The following is a 9,611-nucleotide window of genomic DNA, read 5'->3' on the forward strand; positions in this document are numbered from 1 at the left end:
TTTGAAAGTTTTGCTTTTCTGGCTTTATTAGCATCACACATTGCTTTGAGCATGATGAACTGCATTAACCAGCACTCATACATTCACAGAGCACATGTTAGTCTGTGATAGGCTTGAAAGAGCTTTTACTTATCCAACATACACAGAATCGCACACATTTATAAAAGGGTGAAGGGCAGCTATCAACAACCAACCTAATGTCAACTTTTCCAAAGCCTTCATAACAGATACTTTTCATTTCCATTATTTATTTTAATTTTTGTTGTCAACCACCCTATTACCTTATTGGTCTGTTTTTTCGTTTAGTATTTAAAGTGCAAACGGGTCTCTTTATAAACACGGCTGAGAAATGAGGATGTAAATTGGAAATGAAAGGAAGGATGATGCCATCTAGTGGCTGTCTTCATTAATGAAGTTCTATTACCGTGTCTACTGGTTGTTTCTCTGTCGCTGGAGCTATGAAGGTTAAACTGGGATTATGCTGTAGATGCGTTTGTGTTGCATGTGTGCAACAGACAGCTGGGTGAATAGAGTTATCTTTATTTCCCCGCATTGTCCCCCTGCGGTGTTCTCAGCCAAAGCTTTTGAACGGTGCCCCTGACAGAGTGCAGATTAGCTTTCTCATCAAAAAATTGACTTTTATTACGAAGTTGAACGAGGTGGGGGACTTCTTGTGCACATAAAACGTGTTCCCTGCATCTGCAGCTGTACCTGAGGCCCAGAGTGAGCACTGTGATGAACAGGGCTGCTGTTTTTTTTCAGTCAGCTCACATTTTCTTTTTTCTTTTTTTTTTATCGGTGTATTGTAACTGCATGACAAAGCAAATTCTAAAAATCTTATCCCTGCACTGCTCTCACTTCCCCAGTTCACTCCTCCCCCTTCAACAGAATTTGCCATTCAGTTACGTCCACCCTGCACCTAAATCGGTTTTCCTTCAGTGTTTGCGTGTTGCAGTATTTTTTAGCCTGCTAGGAGAGAGATATCTCCTGACTCTCTAACTGGCTGCGACATGTGTGTATTAACAGAGAGGCTGTGCGTTAATTGGCAGCTGTTGGCTTGTGGTTTGATGCAAATGTGTTGTGAGCGTCAGAGGGACTCCAGTTTAACCTTGAAAGCAAGAGGACACACAGCAACTGAGCCCCTCTCTCTCTGTGTGTGTGTGTGTGTGTGTGTGTGTGTGTGTGTGTGTGTGTGTGTAAGAGAGAAACTTCCCACAAGTAATAAGAAAATATTTGATTCTTAAATGGACCCACGCTGTAGAGGGATGATGAAATTAAGTGAAACTAGATCCACATTCCTGGAGTGCTGGGGAGCTTCTCTCCATTGTCTGGGCAATAATTCAAGAAAGCTTTAATCAGTTTCCTATGCAGGTTCTTTTGTGAAATGTAAAACACAATTAGTTGTTCTATGTATGCGCATTGCAAAAAAATGTTCACACCCCCTCTGCACGTATTTACCTTTGTTTCCATTTAAATCGCAAACTTCTGCGTATTGAATTAGGCTCTTAAGTGAAAAATTAACACAGATGGTGCAAAATTGTGAAGTGAAAGGATGAGGACACATGCTCAAGACACATTTCTTTGCGAATGAAAATCTAAAAAGTTTAGGGGTGCATTAGTATTCAGCCTCACTTAGTCAACGCTTAAGTCTGATGTGTCTTTTTAAAGATGACGATGTTGCAGAGCAAAGGTCCAAGAGGTCCGGGGGATTGAAGACCAAAGGAATGGAGAGGAGTTGGCAGGCGGGTCGGTGTGGGGAGGTAACGTCCTTGGAAAGATGAGGTTGCCAGGAGATGACTCGGTTCATCTGACGACAATCCGTTGGAGGTAAGATGAGGCGGACGGAGGGCTGCCAGGAGATAACAGCAGGGAAGAAACACGGATAAAATCTAAAATAAAATCTCAAAAAAAATGTTTTGTCAAAGGAGACTGGCTTTAACCGTCTGGTGTTGAGGTCTGGAGGATTTGTGAAGAGCGTAGCTAACATTTCTCCTCTTGATAGATTCTCCCACCTGAGCAGTGAATCTCTGCAGCTGCTGTGGCGTTACCACTGGCCTCTTGGCTCTTTCTCAGAATTACGCTTTAATTGCTCAGAGTGCCGGCTGAGATGGACAGTCATATCTTAGTTGCTTTAAAGTTGTGTCACACTCTGTTTTTCAATGTTTGCAAACCTTTGGATATCATTTGGATAACCAGATTTTGCTTTAAACTTCTCTACAACGTTATCCCTGACCTTTCTGGTGTGTTACTTGGCCTTCATGATGCTGTGTCTATGACTAATGTTGCCTAACAAGACATTGGGACCTTCATGACAAAAAAGGTGGAGGCTACTGTGCAGAATTAGTTGCACTGGATATATATATAATATATATATATATATATATATATATATATATATATATATATATATATATATATATATATTCTACTATCATATATATCTAATATATCATATATACTATCTATCTCTATATATCTCTCTATCTATATATTATATCATATCTATCCTCTATATCTCTATCTATCTATATCTCTATCTCTATCTATGTCTATATCTATATCTAATAAATGCATGAATAAATATCCTCTTCCTTCCACTTTACATATATGCCATATGTTGTGTTGCTCTATTACATATAATAAACTGACTGACACAACTTAGGATGTTCATTTAGAAAAAAAAAATATTTTTGCAGTGCACTGTGTACCTTGCACAAGTTTTTTTGTTTTGTTTCATGTGATTGAAACATTTTTTGGCAAACTATTGAAACTGAAAAAACCTTTCTGATATATTTGCAGCAATGCTGGTAAATTAATATTAGGAGGCATCAGTAGATCCTCTCTTGGATATAAACACAAGACGGGAATAAAATGTAGCCAAACTCCAATCATTCATCATGAGCGCTCAGTTATCAGGACACTCCATCTTTACAGAATCCAACAAAAAGTCCTCCTCGGTATCAAACCGGATGTCCCCCCCGATGAGTCATTGTGTGTCTAACACATTGTGTGATTGACTTTAGCTGAAAGGAATGAAGTGAAACAGAGTGCACAGCTGTCCTGCTGCATCTGTGAGCTTAATCCACCTGTCAGCATCTCAAATGTTGGAAAATGTACATGAGTCTACTTATTTCTCCGTTTTTGAAACTGTTGCAGAGAAGGTATGGTTGTTTGGCTTCGTATTCTTCCTCCATGCGTAGACGTGTTATACAATTTCTCCACACAAAAGTAACAACATACACAGATATCCACTCGACCCCGTACTTTCAGATAGTGTGAGGTGGACACAGTCCATTCGCGTATTGACTCAAAAGTCCATGGCATTGTGCCGTCGTCTCTCCCTCTGGGCCCCACGGTCCTCCTATGCTGATAAAAGACAAAGCAGCGAGGCTTTAGACAACGAGAAGCCTGTGCTGTCATGGCTGAAACTCAGCCCAGACGACAAAGAGGAAAAGGCCAAGCCTTTATGTCGTTCGAATGATAAGGCTAAAGTGTTAAAAGGTGAGAGCTCAGAGACTAATGCCAAAGCTTTGCTGCAGTAATCGATGCTCCCCTGAAACTTCCCCCTCACACAAAAAAAAACGCTTTTATGACTTCAGAGGACATTACATTGACTTACTATCATCTCTGGAAGCCTACTTTAAACTCTACTTTAAGAAAGCTTTCAAGTACAACCAGCCCTGAAATTTCTTCTCAAAAGTTTTTGTTCTAAAATTGCTTTTTGTACCAAAGGGGGAAAGAAATCCACATAAATAGACATGTATACATTTATTGAGATTGTACCTAAAGTGTATGAGACATTCTGCAGCTGGTCAACCTAGCATCTCAAATAGATCCATGACCTTTTTATTTATCTTACCTATGTGCCTAAACCCACATGTGGACCGTCACAAAGTCACTTGTCACCACTTACAGAAGTTAGGGACATCGCTTCAAAAACACACAGCAACGAGACAATGTCAGTTATTTTCATCCTGCAGCCGGTGATGTAGGATGGAGGCTAGTTGACACCTCATTCTTAGACAGAGGCTGCCTCATTATTTCTCACTGGTTTCCCAACTTGCCAGAGGTTTCCCTCCTTTTGTGTTTTTTTTTTTCACTACTTATGGTGTCTGCTAGATTTCGAGCAAAAAAGTTCTTAAGAGGACATTCTGATGAGCATGTACAGTGCTCTGCAAAGTTATTTTTTACCACAGGAACTTTTTCACATTTTCTCACGTCGTTATGGCCCATGCAGTGCATAAGCGGACAGGAAAAAGATGCATACATATTTTTGAAAAAAAAAAAAACGACTCAATACAAAAATATATACTTGCATGTCCTCTTTACCCTGGTACCCCTAAATAAAGTCCAGCCCATTTGTAGTTTTCACCTGTCTGCAATAGAAGCTCAGTGTGAATACAGCTGCTCTTTTATTCAAAGGTTTGCTAAAGGACATTTGTGGACAAACGGCATCAGGAAGACCTAAGGGACACATGATGCTGGTCTGGAATAAAGTTGCGTAGAAGCTTAAAGTAGACGTGTTGTAAAACAGCATCGCAAGGTTTGCTCAATCGATCTGCCACAATGCACAGGGAGTCATGTTTGCAATCTTCCTCCAGGCCGTTCAGGGGACACAGCAAATATGTGCCAGTAGGTGCCCTGCTCAGATGAGACCGAAGCTAAGCATATTAACAAACATGCAACGTGTGAGCTAAGATCGCACATAAATTTTTGGGGCCCCCAAGCTGGACAAAGCTGATGGGAAGATGGATGGAGCTCGGTGCAACTCTGGAAGAAAATCTGTTAAAGGCTGGGTAGAGTGACGACTGGGGCATCCACGCATTTTTGTAATGCTTTTCTGGTTGTAATGTGACAAAATGTGAAAAAGTTCAGACAGTGGGATTTTATTTCATAACCTTATTTTGGACGACCAAAAAACTTGATCCCAGACCTGTCTGTTGTGTTACTTGGTTTTCATGAAGCTGTTTGTTCAGCAGAGGTGTCAAGTAACTAAGTACAAATACTTTGTCCCCTACTTAAGTAGACATTTTGGTATAAATTCACTAATTTATACTTTAGTGGAGTAGTTATTTTTTAACCTACTTTTTACTTCTACTCCTTACATTTTCATGCGCTAATTGGCAGCTGCTGCTGCTAAAGTTAGTGTAGACAAGTCCTGAAGAACATGCTAATCTATAGCAACTACTTTTTATTGATAATAAAATGTATTAAACGTTGGAGGTTAGATTACTTAGTATACCATTTCGGTCTAAATGGGTATTTTATACAATATGTTTAAAAATTCCTGTTTTTTTTTTTTTTTAGTTTAATAAACCAAAAGACTGTCACAACAAACCCCATTATCCATTATGTCTTAAGCTGGTGTCTGTCCATCTTATTTCACTGTGGCTGCCACTTCCCGTTGCCTCCAGGTTCATAGAGAGTCCTAAAGAAGGAGCCTTCTGTTTGAAGGTCAGTCCAAGTCAATATTTAAGCTAAGAAAGCGCATGTTGAGGCAGATTTATAAACTGTGCCTGAGCCTGTGTATGCACTTCAGGATTCAACACTGGCAGCCGCGCAGAGAGGCAAGTCCCTATTCAGAGCGGAGGCTTAGGTTGACATTTACACCAGAGGGGATCAGAGGACCGTGTGTATGTGTGGGCACGCTGTCATGTGAGGTGTGGCGGCGAAACGACGGCTGCTAATGCTGTAATTCCATTTTAATGAAGAACTTTTTTTTTTTTCCTCCTCCTTTCCTTCAGTTTGCTCTCCCTCTTCGACTGCACGCCAATGCACAACACAAAAGACTTTTATAATTAAACTATAGCGTCCACATGAAGGATGGTTCTGTATGCTCTGTAGGGTACGCTTTAATCTATTCCCCACAGTCGGTCTGTCTTCCCACTAAGAGTTAGTGCGTGTTTGATTTACTTTGTGCTGTTTTACAAACCAAATATGCAGATTTTTCCACCCATTTTCCGCTGTCAGCGTTTTTGTCATATTATTTTAGGAGATGCTATATTTCTGTCCTCAGCCTGCTGTAGATACACACTGATCTCTACCCTCTCTATACGTTTCATGATCTGTTGGAAGGGTGCTGGAGAATGTTTTCTTTATTATAGACAAGAGTCTACTGTCATCAGCATTCAAGCTCCTCTTTGAGCAATTGGTCCTTTTGTAATTATTAAACCTCCAACGCCTAGTTTTTTGTTCTTTTGTCTGTCTTGACTTTTATTGGCACAGTTTTACGATAACAAGTTTAAATACATGTGTAATCTTTTTCCTTATGTTTTAAATTTCCCCTTACTCCTCAGTCTTGAATCATTTTTGACATTTTTACTTGTATATGTGTCTGCAAGCTTCCTTTTTCCCTGTCATTTGTTGCTGGCATATCTGTATTTCCCCACTGAGAGAAAAGAAAGGTTGTTTCTATTCTTCTATTTTGTGCTCGCAACAGAAGCGTGATCAGTTATCGGCATTCGTGCTCTACTAAAGCAATTAAGCACACTTGGGTTATCACAAACACCAGGGAAGCCCATTGTTCCCACTATTATGGAGCTCTAGAATGGCTGTGGGATTGAAATGTAAACCAAAGACTGGAAAGTGCGCTTTATTCACCACTGAATGGTTTGATATTGAGTTTGAAACTGATGAGCAGAGGGGTGACTCAAAGAAATCTGCATCTTTGTCCCAAAGATTTGTCCAATATACAGAGGGAGAGCGCTGCAAACAGAAATATGAAAGACGTGGGTGTCTGTATAAACACATATTGTTCCCTAAATTCCACAGATTCATATTGAGGAGTACAAAGAAGGTTAAAAAAAATCCTACATTTTAAATATGTTTTCATTGTCAGATTACCAGAACAATTTGGCCAGCGGCGGAGGAGTGGAGGTGTCCTGCAGAGGTAATGCACACAAATGAATGGAGGAGAGTTAGCAGGCCGATCGGTCTGAGTTGGTATTATACTCGGGCAGACTGATTTTAACATTCTTGTCTCAGCAACAAAAACATACTTTGGTTGACTCTATACGCACTTTTAGTGCATTTTAACTAAACAAACTTGATTGAAATGTGATTTAGTTTGACCCAGGTCTGCTTTTGAGTCAAAGTCGCTGAATATTTGTCATCCCATCTACAATGAAATAAAAAAGAAAGCAGAAATGATGACTATTAAAACATAAACACTTTGGGGTTTTTTGCCTAGAATTTTCAATTGTACGAAGATTTGTTTTATAAAAATGTATTCTAATTTATATTTTTAAATGTTTCCATCGTTATCATCCACCTGCGCTGGCAAGCCAAATATGTATCATTCCTCAACTGGGGTCTGGAGCCACATAAAATCAGCCCAATGGCCCCAAGGACGGCACTTTGGACACCCTTGGTGTATAGCTGGGGAAACTGAACTTAGCTGTCAGAAAAGGTGGTGTACAATGCAGTTACTCTTTTACCTGGGTTAGAGTTGGTGTGTTAACAATTAAAATCATCATTTGAAAAACTGTGTTCTGTGTTCACACTGCTTCTTTTGTTTGATATTAAAATGACACTTTTTTTGAACCGCTTTAATCATTTGGTGTTCCAGTCTCAATCCCCCTAGCTTCAGCTAGCATGTGGATGAAGCAGGATCTATAGATAGTTGGCTGCAGGGATACACACAATTTCCTTCTCAAATAGCATCACGTGACGGCTTGAATTGCTGTTTAATTGCCTCATGTTGGAGATGATTGGCATTAATTCAGCGGCGCAGACTCAGTTTACACAACAGAGCCTGGAGGTATCGGGTTGCCAATAAAACAGGAGTCTAAGTTTCATCCCTCTTTATTGGATTGTGCAATGGCCTTTGCCAATCAGTAGGGATAATTGCTCGGCGTAATTTACCATCAGAGGCCACAGGATGAGAGGAGCTCTCCGTAAGATCACTTTATTTATGCTCTGCAAGGGTGTGTGGGGGGGGGGGGGTGATTTAAATCCATCAAAATCCTCTTTCAACAGTCCTGAGCTAGGTTTCACAGCATGCCCGTGTTCGCTTTTGGATTACGATAACAAGCCCTGACAGACCTTCACTTCTAATATGCGGACAAAGGTGGCGTTTCACGTGTTGTCTCACACCAGTCCGGCAGCACAGGCAAGGTCATGATGAAATCCTGAAATGATAAAGTGTGAATTGATTCAAGCTAACACAAACAGCAGGTGGCTGCACAGGCCAGCCATTGATAACCTGCCCAGAGCTCCGTATTGATTATTACTATCTAAGAGCCAGGTTTCTGCGGTGCACAGGGATACATAATTGTGTGTTTCTTGGTGTTACTTATATTAAAACTGTGTGCACTGTTTGGAAAATAAATACAGAGTTTAAATAAATCTTAAAATTTGGGATAATGTCCATGATGCTGCAGAAAAAAAAAACAGGATGATTTTGATCATTTAATAATTTATTAAAATGCAAGCACAAAGAGAATGACTTATTGCATCCCTACTGAAAAACTGCAATGGATTTAAGAAGCAAAAAGCCATAATTTCTACTAACACACTTAGGAAGGTTGGAGAGAGGTACTTTATATATCAGTGTGTGGCCGAGCGTGCTAAGTGCTGCTGGGTTCGGAGCAACAACCTGTACTCATTAGAGACACGTACAAATTACTGAAAATTAGGTTGTTAGACGTTCCTCTATAACTCTGATTGTGATGACATCCTGATAATGTAACAGTTATATTTTACATGAATAGTTATCAATCTGGTCCTATGGTTGATATTTTTTCATTCAGGACATATTTATCAACAATAATATTGAAGATTAACATGAATACAAACATATATGCATTCCCTTGCATTGTAGGTAGTATGATTTTATATGCTAATTATTTAGAAGTGGGAAACATATTGTTACATATCGTCACCTTCCTGAAATAACGGCCAAAGTAATTTCTTTGCAAAAAATTATATTTTTGCCAAATCAGCTGTTGCCATATTATTGTGTGCTCTCTGAAAAAAAAAAAAAAAAAAAAATGACATAGACCATTATTTCATTTAAAAACGGGTGTTTCTTGCATTTTCTTAAAGAGTCAAAACTTTGTAGAACGGCCTCTGGCTTCAGTTGCAGCTGCAGATATTCCAGGTTGTGTCTGTTTTAGCTTCGCAAACTAGAGATTGAAGGTTTGTCCAATTATTGCTTGCAGTGCTGTTCAAGCCCCCTCGGACTGGATGGAGAAGAAGTCTATTAACCTCTGTGTTCTCAGTCTTCCCTCTAATAGATCATTAGCCATGACCTCTTAGCTGGTGCTGGTTCAGGCTGAAGAAAAGCTTCCCCCACAGCATGATGGTCAGGATGATCTGCAGGGTGAGGGTCTGTCACACACGTCGTCTTGCATGTATACCTCTCGATGAAATTAAAAGGACACATTTTAATGACAGGATAAGGGTGTTAATCTTGTGGAGCATTGATTTGGTTAGTTTCAGTTGTAGGAGGGGATGTATCGGCGGTTTCTGGTGTTAATAAAATTAACAGGTACACTAAAGGGAAACAATGAGATTAACCCCAAGAACAGGAATGGTTTTACAGGTGTGATCACAGAATTGTTTTTCCCACTTAAGTTTTTTATGATTTTTTTTTTAGACTGCTTTTTGAG

The sequence above is a fragment of the Fundulus heteroclitus genome, chromosome 15 (genome assembly GCF_011125445.2).
Source record: "Fundulus heteroclitus isolate FHET01 chromosome 15, MU-UCD_Fhet_4.1, whole genome shotgun sequence".
Lineage (NCBI taxonomy): Eukaryota > Metazoa > Chordata > Actinopteri > Cyprinodontiformes > Fundulidae > Fundulus > Fundulus heteroclitus.